Source organism: Eretmochelys imbricata, chromosome 11, assembly GCF_965152235.1.
Source record: "Eretmochelys imbricata isolate rEreImb1 chromosome 11, rEreImb1.hap1, whole genome shotgun sequence".
Taxonomy (NCBI): domain Eukaryota; kingdom Metazoa; phylum Chordata; order Testudines; family Cheloniidae; genus Eretmochelys; species Eretmochelys imbricata.
The window spans coordinates 59,356,876-59,369,074 of NC_135582.1; the positions used below are offsets into that span (position 1 = coordinate 59,356,876).

The 12,199-nt window shown below is 44.3% G+C and overlaps 1 protein-coding gene and 1 long non-coding RNA gene across 5 annotated transcripts in view; one reads left to right on the top strand and one right to left on the bottom strand.

Moving 5' to 3' along the window:
* Window positions 1-3,984: 3,984 nt before the first annotated feature.
* On the bottom strand, window positions 3,985-7,137 carry LOC144271967 (uncharacterized). Its single transcript, XR_013347471.1, has 2 exons — window positions 6,873-7,137; window positions 3,985-6,696 (listed from the first exon to the last, which is right to left on the bottom strand). It is a non-coding gene; the product is annotated as an uncharacterized LOC144271967 (long non-coding RNA).
* Window positions 7,138-7,139: 2 nt separating this feature from the next.
* Window positions 7,140-12,199, top strand: part of CFLAR (CASP8 and FADD like apoptosis regulator) — a 34,443-nt gene continuing 29,383 nt past the window's right edge. The window contains exons 1-3 of one of the 4 annotated variants that reach the window (XM_077829651.1): window positions 7,140-7,284; window positions 7,919-7,987; window positions 9,371-9,411. The gene's annotated coding sequence lies outside the window, so the exon portion shown is untranslated. The remainder of the gene's footprint in view (window positions 7,285-7,918; window positions 7,988-9,370; window positions 9,412-12,199) is intronic. The other 3 variants (XM_077829653.1, XM_077829655.1, XM_077829654.1) reach the window with 3 other exon arrangements.

Here is a 12,199-nt window from a genome sequence, read left to right on the forward strand (position 1 = left end):
CAGACAGAATAGTGATTTTTTTCCTTACTTATAATGTCCATGGATATAACATCAGACATGGCTATAATGTCAGTGTTATCACTTCCCCTTCTGATCTGCAACCTCAGTTTAGCCTATGATAACAGGGAGTATGCATGTTCACAGCATTACATGAGGAGAGTCACAGTTTTCCTTACCCTGCTTTTCTATGACATTGCTTTAACACCAAATATCATGCAGTGTGCTTTCAGTGTGAGGGTGCTGGCAAGAGAGGGTTTCTTACAATAATCGTATCATGATACAATACAGGAGTGCAAAAACTCCTGATTTCTATTTCCTGGAGGGAGAGGCTTACATTTGCTAAAATGCCACTTTTCATACAACCCTTCTTATGACAAAGCTTTATTTTCACAGCCCAGTAAACGTCTGTGATCATGGGATTGCAGCTGTACTTTTCAGTGGAGTTTTACACCTCCATATGATATTTTCCCAAGATGATGTTTATACAACAACAGCTTGTTTTACTAAGGCTCATTGTCTTACTTAATCCTTTCTTAAGCATCTCATGCTCTTGTGTCATTCTCTGTAAAGCAAAACAAGACATGCTATGTAAGGTACAATGTACAAAGTATTTCCACACTGAGCCCCAGGTCCCACTGCCTGGAATACACATGTGGATTGGCTGGTGTGCACTGTTTATTCCAGCTGGGTCCCGTATGAAATTGTGCTTGTGATGACTTGGTTTTAGATGGAAGCATAGAAGGAAACAAGTATTACTCAAGCTAACACTAGCTACGGTATTTTTTGAAATGCTGATGAGTCTTGTGCATCAGACATGTGTATGCCGCCCACCAAACACACTCTTTGCAGCACAACACGAATACTGTCTAGCAGTGGTGTGCCCTTTTGATGTGCATACTTTTGATTTTTTTTTTTTATGCTATGTTGGCCTTAAGGTATGTCGTGAGCTGCCAGTGGTTTATGTTAGTTCTCTTACAGGCTTCAAAGAACCTTTAGAAACTAATCTGCAGGTGCTATTGTGTTTGGTGTACTGTTGAGATTTTATTTTCTGTATCTCATTGTAATTTTGAATCATTACAGAGCACTCCAAGTGCTTTAGCACGCAGGCGTGTATTTATTTAGAGCCTGATCTTGCTTCCATTGAAATCAGTAGGTATATTTCCTCGACTTCAGCAGCGCAGGATCAGGCCCTTAAATGTCATGGGTCAGATGTAAATGGCATAGCTCCATTAATTTCAACCAGCTGAAGGTCTGGCCATACATTATTAGTATTTTATTTTCAAAGACTCTCGGAGGTACACTGAAAATGGGATTCAACCCAATATCTGTAATCTGTGTATAAAAACTGTAATGTAATTTTAGATCCTTCTGGGTAAAAGGTGCCATGTAAACATTTATATGTTTGCCATACAAACTGCAAGAGACTAATTAATTAAGATGAGCTATTATCAGCAGGAGAAAAAAACTTTTGTAGTGATAATCAAGATGGCCCATTTAGACAGTTGACAAGAAGGTGTGAGGATACTTAACATGGGGAAATACATTCAATATGTGTAAAAAGAAAAGGAGTACTTGTGGCACCTTAGAGACTAACCAATTTATTTGAGCATGAGCTTTCGTGAGCTACAGCTGTAGTAGCTGAAGTGAGCTGTAGCTCACGAAAGCTCATGCTCAAATAAATTGGTTAGTCTCTAAGGTGCCACAAGTACTCCTTTTCTTTTTGCGAATACAGACTAACTCGGCTGTTACTCTGAAACCTGTCAATATGTGTAATGACCCAGCCACCCCCAGTCTCTATTCAAATCCAAGTAAATGGTATCTAGTTTGCATATTAATTCAAGCTCAGCAGTTTCTCATTGGAATATAAAGAGAAGGAGTACTTGTGGCACCTTAGAGACTAACAAATTTATTTGAGCCTAAGCTTTCGTGAGCTATAGCTCACTTCATCGGATGCATTCAGTTTTTTCCACTGAATGCATCCGATGAAGTGAGCTGTAGCTCACGAAAGCTTAGGCTCAAATAAATTTTTTAGTCTCTAAGGTGCCACAAGTCCTCCTTTTCTTTTTGCAAATACAGACTAACACGGCTGCTATTCTGAAACCTGTCATTGGAGTCTGTTTTTGAAGCTTTTCTGTTGCAAAATTGCCACCGTTAAGTCTTTTACTGAGTGGCCAGAGAGGTTGAAGTGTTCTCCTACTGGTTTTTGAATGTTATGATTCCTGATGTCAGATTTGTGTCCATTTATTCTTTTGCGTAGAGACTGTCCGGTTTGGCTAATGTTAGCCGCTTACAATTTGTATGGCAACTTCCACTTTTTCTCTATGTATATATATATCTTCTTACTATATGTTCCATTCTATGCATCCGATGAAGTGGGCTGTAGCCCATGAAAGCTTATGCTCTAATAAATTTGTTAGTCTTAAGGTGCCACAAGTACTCCTGTTCTTTTTGCGGATATAGACTAACACGGCTGCTACTCTGAAACCTGTAAACATTTATGTATGTGATATGATTAAGACTGTGAGTTTGTCTTGGAGGTCATGGATTCAGTGACTTTCCAGGACCTCTGGGACTTCTGCAGCAGCCGCTGCTGGACAGTCTCGGGCCATCGCACCGCTCTCCCCCAGCAGCAGCAGGAGTTTGGGTGCGTGTGGGAGGGGGCTCAAGGTTGGTGGTTGGGGCGTGGGAGGGGGATGAGGTCTCTGGGCGGCGCTTACCTTGGGTGGCTCCCTGAAAGCAGCAAAGTGTCCTTCCCTCAGCTTCTAGCTCCACAGGCTGCCTCCACCCGCAGGCACTGCCCTGCAACTCCCATTGGCAGCAGTTCACTGCCAATGGGAGCTGCAGAACCGGTGGTTGGGGTGGGGGCAGCACGCAGAGCTAGGAGCTGAGGGAGGGACATGTCGCCGCTTCCGGGGAGCTGCAAAGAGCTGGGTAGAGAGCCTGCCAGCACGGCCAAACCCCATCCCCCCAGCAGCAGCAGGAGTCCCTAGCCACCTCCCCCGAGCACCCGTGGCACCCCCAGGCCACCTCCTCTCCCCGAGCACCTGCGGTGGCCCCTGGGCCGTCCCCCCACAAGATTTAGTTAGGGGTATATAGTACAGGTCATGGACAGATCACAGGCCATGAATTTTTGTTTACTGCCTGTCACCTGTCCAGGACTTTTACTAAAAATACCCGTGACTAAAAGGTAGCCTTAGATATGATACATTTAATAACCTGTTACATTACTTGATAGATATTGCTTACAAGTTGTATTTTATAAAGAGCAGATCATTCTGTTTAAAGATAGTTAACAAATAGAATAAAACTGTTCTGACGATTTCAGAGGTTCTTCATTTTCTGGAAAAGAACTGTAACAGGAGGACTATATTATAATGAGTTTATAGAGGAACAAGGAACAATATGCCCAGTTCTGAATAGCCTAGTCCTGTGTCTTCAGATTTTCAGACAAAGAATAGCAATTGAATTGACAGTTCTTTGCCTTCTTAGTAATTTCAGTCTCAACTCAGTACAGCATGAAAGCAAGTGTTTAACTCCACTCCTATTCAAGACAGCTCTTAAGTGCATACTTAACTTGAACTTTAAGCACTTAAAATTAAGCACATGCCTAAGTGCTGTCTTGAATAGGGCTACTCTTATGAATCTGGGTCCATGACTATTTGTAGGATGAAGAAATTAAGTCATTTCATAGCCTCATAGACTTTACATGCAAACAGCTATATTTCCCAGATTTAGTTAAGCAGGCCTGACTCCCGGTACCCAAATTTACTGCTTAGCTAAGTGGGTACAATTCAATGGTTTCATAAGTTACACCAGTGATGAATGCAGCTCATCAATGTATCCTAGGTTTATGATAATTAATTTTGGTGTTTTGTGGAATGTAAAAATGTTGTTTAATTTTAAATAAAATGCTTATTCATTTTCTAAAACTATTGTGGTATATAATTTTTCCTCCCTACATGCACATAATACACTGATTAGAGATAATTTCACAATTATTTTATTGTTACTAATAATTACATAGCAAATGCTCCACAATCAGGGATACGAAGAACCAAGTCTGCCTTCACTGTAACCATAGCAATGACTGTCCTAAAAATAAAACGGCTCTCTGCCAGATCAGATGAGATCACTTTACAGATCAAGAATCAGGTTCACAAACCGTAACAGCCACCTGGACCTGAGGATCTCACATGATTGTAAAATAATACAATAACATGAGAGCTTGTCTCAGCCATACATGCTTAAAAATAGAATTGACAATGGTCAAAGCTGGATTCTTTGTGAAATACAAGCAGAAATCCTCTCTGTGTCTATAGACAGAGAACTATTTCTGCTAATTAAGAAAGGCGTTAATGATTCATTTATTGCTTTGCCAACATTGATTTTACAACTTTACTTCACTCAGTACTAGGGCTATCAAGCGATTAAAAAATTAATCGTGATTAGTCGCGTGATTAAAAAAAATAATCACGATTAATCACGCTGTTAAACAACAATATAATACCATTTATGTTAAATATTTTTGGATGTTTACTACATTTTCAAATATATTAATTTCAATTACAACACAGAATACAAAGTGTACAGTGCTCACTTTATATTTATTACTAATATTTGCACTGTAAAAAACAAAATAATTGTATTTTTCAATTCACTTCATACAGGTATTGTAGTGCACTCTCTTTATCATGAAAGCTGAACTTACAAATGTCCAATTATGTACAAAAAAACTGCATTCAAAAATAAAACAATGTAAAACTTCAGAGCCTACCAAGTCCACTCAGTCCTACTTCTTGGTCAGACAATCACTCAGACAAACAAGGTTGGTTACAATTTGCAGGAGATACTGGTGCATTATACATTTTGCCTTATATACACGTGTTATTCCAGGAGAAGGAGGACAGAGTGGAAGAGATAGGATAGTGTTTAGTTTTAGAAACTGCAAAGGAAAAATACATTAGCTCATATAATCTACAAAAATACACAAACTGCTGAGCAATCATACAAAACAATTAAGAAAGTGATTCAAAAGAAAACTGAGAGCATGAATAAATAATACAGTATGTCAGTCCCTTATGTGTAGATGGTCTTGTACGAACAAAATAGATGATTTGCCAATTTAACATAGATTTTTGCAGAAAGCAATTCTCTGCACTATCCATTCATATCTGTTAGCCTGCAGCCACATCATCTCAGGCTCTGACCTTAAAAGTCCTCTCCTACTAACCCAGGTTAGGTCTCCATGCTCTTGGATAGAATATATCCAAGGAAGAAAAGTGGATATTGATTCAGTGAATGGCATATTTCCTTTTGATCCAGTGCCGTGGCATGATGCCACAAGCCCTTCTGTACTATTGGTGCTGTCTTTTAGATATTAAACTGAGATCCTAACCACTTCTGGTTAATACATATCTCATAGCATGTTTATGCAAGATAGGATATTAGCTTGGTGTCTGGCCACATTCCAGTTTGAATAATTACATTTTGCCTATCTAATTTCTCCCTGCAGTTTCAATAACATATTGTTCTCAACTATGTATAGTGTTCCTGTGTATTCAGCTGCTGCATTTCAGTGAGGATGAAATGATTCACACTTACAGTGTTTTGTAAAATGCTTCCTGATCCCTCAGGGTGGAAGGTGTATTGTAAAAGTAAAATGTTATCAGTAGCCTATCATTCTAAACCCAGAGTTTTGAGACATTAACTCTGAGTTCTACTCCTGGCTTTGCCACTGACTTGCTGTGTGCAAGAAAAGTCATTTGATATAACTTTTCTGTGTCTTTGTTTCCCCATCTATAAAACAGGAGCAATACCTACTTTACAGGAGTGTTTGAGGATTAATTACTGTTTGTACAACACTCTGAAGCTGTGAATTGCTAGATAACTGTCCAGTATTATTAATTATTGTAAGTGCATTCATAATAAACCAACACCATCCACAGATCTGGAAGACTTTCACACCTTAGCTCTACACCCCAAAAGGGGTTCCTTAGCCAGCACCCCAGAATATTGAATATATATTAATAAAGGTAACAAACTTTTCCAAACTCCTCCCTCATTCGTGCTCATTATTCCATTGGAAACCAGCTGACTGAGCCCTGGACAATATGCTAGGTGAGATACCGAATGGCTGCTGGACCTCTTCTCCTGCCAGTGGTTCAAGCACATAGAAAAGTATTTGGGTTATTTGTAGTAAGAGCAACTGTAGAAATGTCTATGTCTCTCATAGCACTACCGCAGCTCTGTAAACTTATATTACATTTTTATGCATTGTCCTTTAAATATAACATTTGGGAAGATTTAGGGCTACATTTTCCCCAGAACTGGGCTTCCTTTGTGCCTCTGCCAGCACAATATGGACCTGAATCCTCCAGTGCAGAGGGACTCCGTGGTGGCATACAGACTTCTATGCGGCTCCCCTTCCCTGCAACTGGAGCGGGGCATCGCCAGGATTTCCTTGCATCCCAGTTGCTGCGTAACAGCCTCTTGGAGCCCGCATAATGTGAAGCGGCCTTCGCACTGTTTTAAATTACGCAGGAGGGCCTGGATTCAGGCACAACCAGCGGCGATGGGAAGCACAAATTTGGCTTTAAAGCTACATGAACATTTGCAGGATGAATGGTGCTTAAGCCACTTTCCAGTGTTTGACGCATGAGTCACTTCCGTCCTACAGGACGCTGCCCGATTTCCAAGCTGTAAAATGTGGGGAGAGTTATAAATTATTATCCCCCATCACCTGCCCTCATGGGGGAGACTAATGTTCACAGCTCTCCCCACACTGTACAAACAGCCGGTAAGAAGCGCTGTGTACGTTACTGCATAAGCCTGAGTATATGAAACAAAACAACTAGTTTGCGCCGGACAATTACCAGAGGTAGAAAAATCATGGACGTGCCTGACTCTCTCCCAAGTCCCCACCCCGCAGCGAGGGAACAAAGGCAGGGCGGCACCCCGGGGTGACACGACGACTGCTTCTCCAGGGCCGGGGCCGGGCGCTTTACAGCGAGGCCTGGAGACGACGAGCCGGAGGGGCACGGACAGTCGGCTCTCGGCTGTGGGCTGGGCACCGTCCCGGCAGACCCGCCCCGCTCGGGCGGCGAACGCAGCCGCGCCTCCTCCCTGGGCCCGGCCGGGCTCCGCCACCAGGCTGCACAGGAAGCTGCTGCTGCTGTCGCTGCCCGCCCCTGGCCCCGCCGCCGGGGCCGCGGACCAGCCAGTTTCGCTTTCGCCTTCCGGTCGTCTCCGCTGCTGGAGCCCCGGGACCGCCCGGTGCGCCTTCAGGTGCGTGGCCTCCGGCCTGCCCCGCCTCTCCGGGGCCCCCGCCGGCCGCCCGCGGGATCCGCGCCCGGACCTGGCCGCGGCGCCGGGGCGGGGGCAGCTCCCGGCTCTCTCTGTCCGGGCCCTGCGCGGTGGGTGGCCGGGCTGGGCTCGGTCGCTGCCTGCCCGAGAGCGGAACAAAGGGCTGGGGCGGTTTCGGACTTCGGCCCTCCGGCTGCCACGGCCGGTCCCGGTGGCTGAGGAGGCCCGTGGTGGTGGTTTGGGGCAGGGGGGATTCACAAGGCGCTGTGAATAAGATCCAGGGCATTTGGATGCGAGTAACTGACGTTAATGCCCTGGTTTGATGTCAGCGGTCATTTAAAAACCCATTTAAAACTGGTGCACGAGGCTGGGTGAAGTCTCTTAAACTTTAAAAGCAGCTTATTTCAGTTTAGTTTAAAATTGATTAGGAGCAACTGAAACTGAGCTAAGAGTGCCCAAGCTAGGGTCTGCATGGCTGCAGTTGAACTAAACTAGAGCAAATTGTAAGCAGCCCTAAGGCCTAAGTGATTCTGATTCATAAAGAACCATGCAAAAGGTTATCAAATCCTTACGGATTTCTTTTTACCTAAGTCTCTAACCTTAGATTCTCTTCCAGGTGCAAGGAAAGTTAAAAACTTCTTTAACAAAACTTGGAAAAGCAACAGACCTAATGGGATAGAGTCGGGTGAGTGAGGCCCCACACAGAGGTTTTGCAATAGTGGTCCCTAGCCCTGCTTCTGTTGCTTACACAATGACAGCAGAGAGGTTGCACAATGTCCTTGCAGCATGTGGCTGGTATGGCAAAGAAACCCAGCAGCACCCTGGTTATATTCCTGTAGAATCATATAGCAGACCTTATGTTGTAGAACTAAGACTTTTTCCAAATAAGAGCTACAGTGATGACGAATTATGGGTCCCATTTTTGCTGGTTTGACGATGGCCATTGTGGTTAGGAAACAACCCTCTATTCATTATGTTCAAGGAACACTGTCAAATCTGATAAGCACAACATTTATTCTACTTTAAAATACCATTGTTTCCCACACTATTTGTCTTATCTTGAAAAACCTTTCAGTTCCCCAATCTAAAGTCTGAGAGGTGACCTTGTGGTAATAAACACCGAGAACACATGCTGCACATATGTCGTGCAGAGTCTGCTGCCATTGCATGCAGGAAAAACAGAGTTCAATGGGTATAGTTGTAATAATGCAGAAGGATTAGAGACATAGTTAAAATGCTTGGGGTCAGATGGTATATTACAGTTGCTATTGTCACTAGTGAATGACAGGACCCATTTTAGCCAAGGTAGATGCAACCAGAAATACAGGTCTTTGTGTGTGATTTGCTGGCATATCACTGTTACCTGGGTTCAGAAGTTGTTGTGGTAGTTTTATAAACTACCTTAGGTTCTGATTTTTGCACTTAGCTCTGCATGGACTCGGATCTGGAGTGTGTGGAGTAACTTGGAGGATCAGGGATTAATTAATTCTATGGCGAGAGTGAAACAGCTTCATAAAAGTAAATGAATGTACTGGATTTTCATTGCTGTTTGATTTGAGTGTGGCTCTTCCTGTTCATTCAAGGAACAAGAATGTTATGGCCTGACAAGCAAATATACTTTTTAATCTTTTAATTTTCCCTAGAGAGTCTAGGTTAGAGTGTAACCCATGTGGACAAAAGTCAGGCCAGAATTTTAATAGAAAATGTGTCCTTACCTTAGCATGGTGGTTTCTCACAAAGGCACATGGGGCCAAACTTTGAATCTCCCTGTTTGTGTTGTAGCCCAAAAGGCAGAGACTTGTATTTAACTGATGATCCTATCATCCCCTTTGGGCCATGCTTCTTCCCCATCTTTGAGGAGAGAGAAGGGCAGCTGTGCCCTTGTGAGTCACTAGAATCTAGCCCCTTTACCCCAGAGACCATATGACTCCCTCACAGCGGAGTCCCACTGTGCTCTAAGGTCTGTGGGTTTTGGTGTGACTGTGAACTATAATAGCTTTACAACAAGCTGCCTGCCTCAGTCATACACCCCCACTGACACTGGGGCTTTCCCCATTGCCTTTCACAGGTTGAATACATGGAGAGAGAAGAAGTGAGCTATCTAAGGAGGTAGGAAATGACCCTTTGTTTCCACTCTGTTGTGTGTAACAAGGCCACCCATCATGCTTTCCCCGGCCTTTATATTACTGACAGCTGCAGGAGGGGGAGCTCCCTGTAAAATTTTGTGTCTGGGATGCAAAGGGGTGAGGATGAGGGTTGGGGAAGCCCTCCATGTTTCTTCCATAATCGTGTCACCATATTTGGTGGAGGTTCTGAGGTACAACTGTATCAGATGTTGTTGAGTAAGATTTATCCCTTCCAAAGTGACTCCAGATTTCCTAGTAAGTACAATGAAGTAGATGTGGGGTTACATGTGCTTTACAAGCTTTTTACATTGAGCTGCGGTATGCAGATGATCTTAGAGGTGGGAGCAGCAGGTCATGCCTATTGTAACAATCTCCTAGCTTTGGCAAACACACTTGATGATGTAGTCATATAACGCTTTTTTTCCATTCCACTGCTATATCAGGAGGATGTTAAACAAAAGCTACTAAAAGATAGACACTTTAAAATCAGCAGGTCCAGATAACTTGCATGCAAGAATTTTAAAAGAGTTGGCTGTGGAGCTCGCTGGACCATTAATGCTGATTTTCAATAAGTGTTCGAACTCCAGGGAAATTTCAGAAGGCTGGAAGAAAGCTAATGTTTTGCCAATATTTAAAGGGTGACTGGGAAGATCTGGGTAATTATAGGCCTGTCAGTCTGACATAATCCCATGCAAGATGATGGAGCAGTTGATATGGGACTCAATTAATAAAGAATTAAAGGAGAGTAATAGAATTAATGCGAATCAGCATGGCTTTATGGAATATAGATCCCGTCAAAGTAACTTGGTTTCTTTTTTTATGAGACTACAAGTTTGATTGATAACGGTAATAGTGTTGATGTAATATACTTAGACTTCTTTAAGGCGTTGTCATATCGCATGACATCTTAATTAACAAACTAGAAAGATATAAAATTAACATGGCACACATTATGTGAAGCAGTTGCAAAAAAGTCTGTCATATCAAGGGAGGTTGTAGATCTCTATATTTGGCAATGGTGAAACTGCTGCTGGAATAGTGGGTCCCGTTCTGTGCCCATAATTCAAGAAAGGTGTTGAAAAATTGGAGAAGGTTCAGAGAAGAGGCACAAGAATACAAAAGTTATACAGGAGGTCAGACTAGATCAGGGGTCGGCAACCTATGGCACATGTGCCAAAGACGGCACACGAGCTGATGTTTAATGGCACGCTGCTGCCTGCCGAGTCCCAGCCACTGGCCCCGCTCAGCCTGCTGCCGAACCCAGGCCGGGACCCTGGCAAGCAGCAGTGTGCCATTAAAAATCCTGCCTTCCCCGGCCTGCTCTTCTCCACCTGGCCCCTCTACCAGGGCAGGGTGAAGAAGCTCCCCCCTCCCCTGCCTCTTCCCCCAGCGTGCTGCGTTCCTGCCCCTCCTCCTCTCCCTCCCTGACTCCGATCAGCTGATGGCCCTTGCAAGGGCTCGCTGCTTGGGGAGGAGGCGGAGAAGAGGTGAGGACAGGGCCTTGGGGAAGGGGGGTGGAATCAGGGCATATCCCCTCCAGCCCCCTGTTGTGAGCCACTTGAGGCTGGGAGCACCCCCCACGACCCCAACCCACACCCCCAGCCCTCTGCCCTGAACCTTACATCCCCCCCCACACACCCCTGCCCTGAGCCCTGCACCCCCCTCACACACACCCAGCCCTCTGCCCTGACCCCTGCACCCCCCCAAGACCCCAGCCCTGACTCCAGTATCCCCCACACATACCCAGCCCCCCACACCCCCTGCCCTGACTCCTGCATCCCCCTCACATACATCCAGCCCCCTGCCCTGACTCCTGCACCCCACACACATACCCAGCCCCCTCACACCCCATGTCCAGCCTAGGTGAACGGAACCCCAGGTTGGCAGCGGACTGAGCAGGCTGGCGGCGTAAGATCAGCATTTTAACTTAATTTTAAATAAAGCTTCTTGAACATTTTGAAAACCTTGTTTACTGTACAGATGACAATCGTTTAGTTATATAAAATATATACTTATAGAGAGAGACCGTCTTAAAAATGTTAAAATGTATTACTGGTACGCAAAACCTTAAATTAAAGTGAATAAATGAAGACTCAGCACACCACTTCTGAAAGGTTGCCGACCCCTGGACTAGATCATCACAATGATCCCTTCTGGCCTTGGAATCTATGGGTACAGCTATACTGTGATTTAAAAAAAACCTGTGACACCAAGTTTCAGAGCTCAGGTCAGCTGACTTGGCCTCAGGCTGCAGGGCTAAAAATTGTAATGGAGATGCTGGGGTTGAAGCCCTGGCTCTGAGACCAAGCTGACTTGGGCTCTGAGACTTGGTGCTGCAGGTTTATAATTGCACTATAAATGTACTATGTGAACCTATGAATCACGAATCACCGTCAGACTGCGTGCTAGTTGATTGTTTCAGCAGGGGGCTAGGGATTAAATGAGCCTAGAGACCGAACTTCCCTTCCGTGCCTACATTGGGCCTTTTTGATCAGGGACAAAGCATCAGGTACTAGAAAGAACAGTCACAGACATCTCTGTCATCAGCCAGTCACATTGGCCCTGATCCTGCAATGAGCTCTATGTGACAGGAATCCACCTGCATGAAGCTCTCAAGAGAGTGAGGGGCATAGTTTGAATAGGAAATAGAGTTGCAGTATCTGATCTGAAATAGAGTTCATGGCCTTGGACACCAAAGACCCTATACACAGTGAGAGGCTCAGACAGTACAGGGAGATGACATAGCCATATAAGCAGGTCTGACATATTAT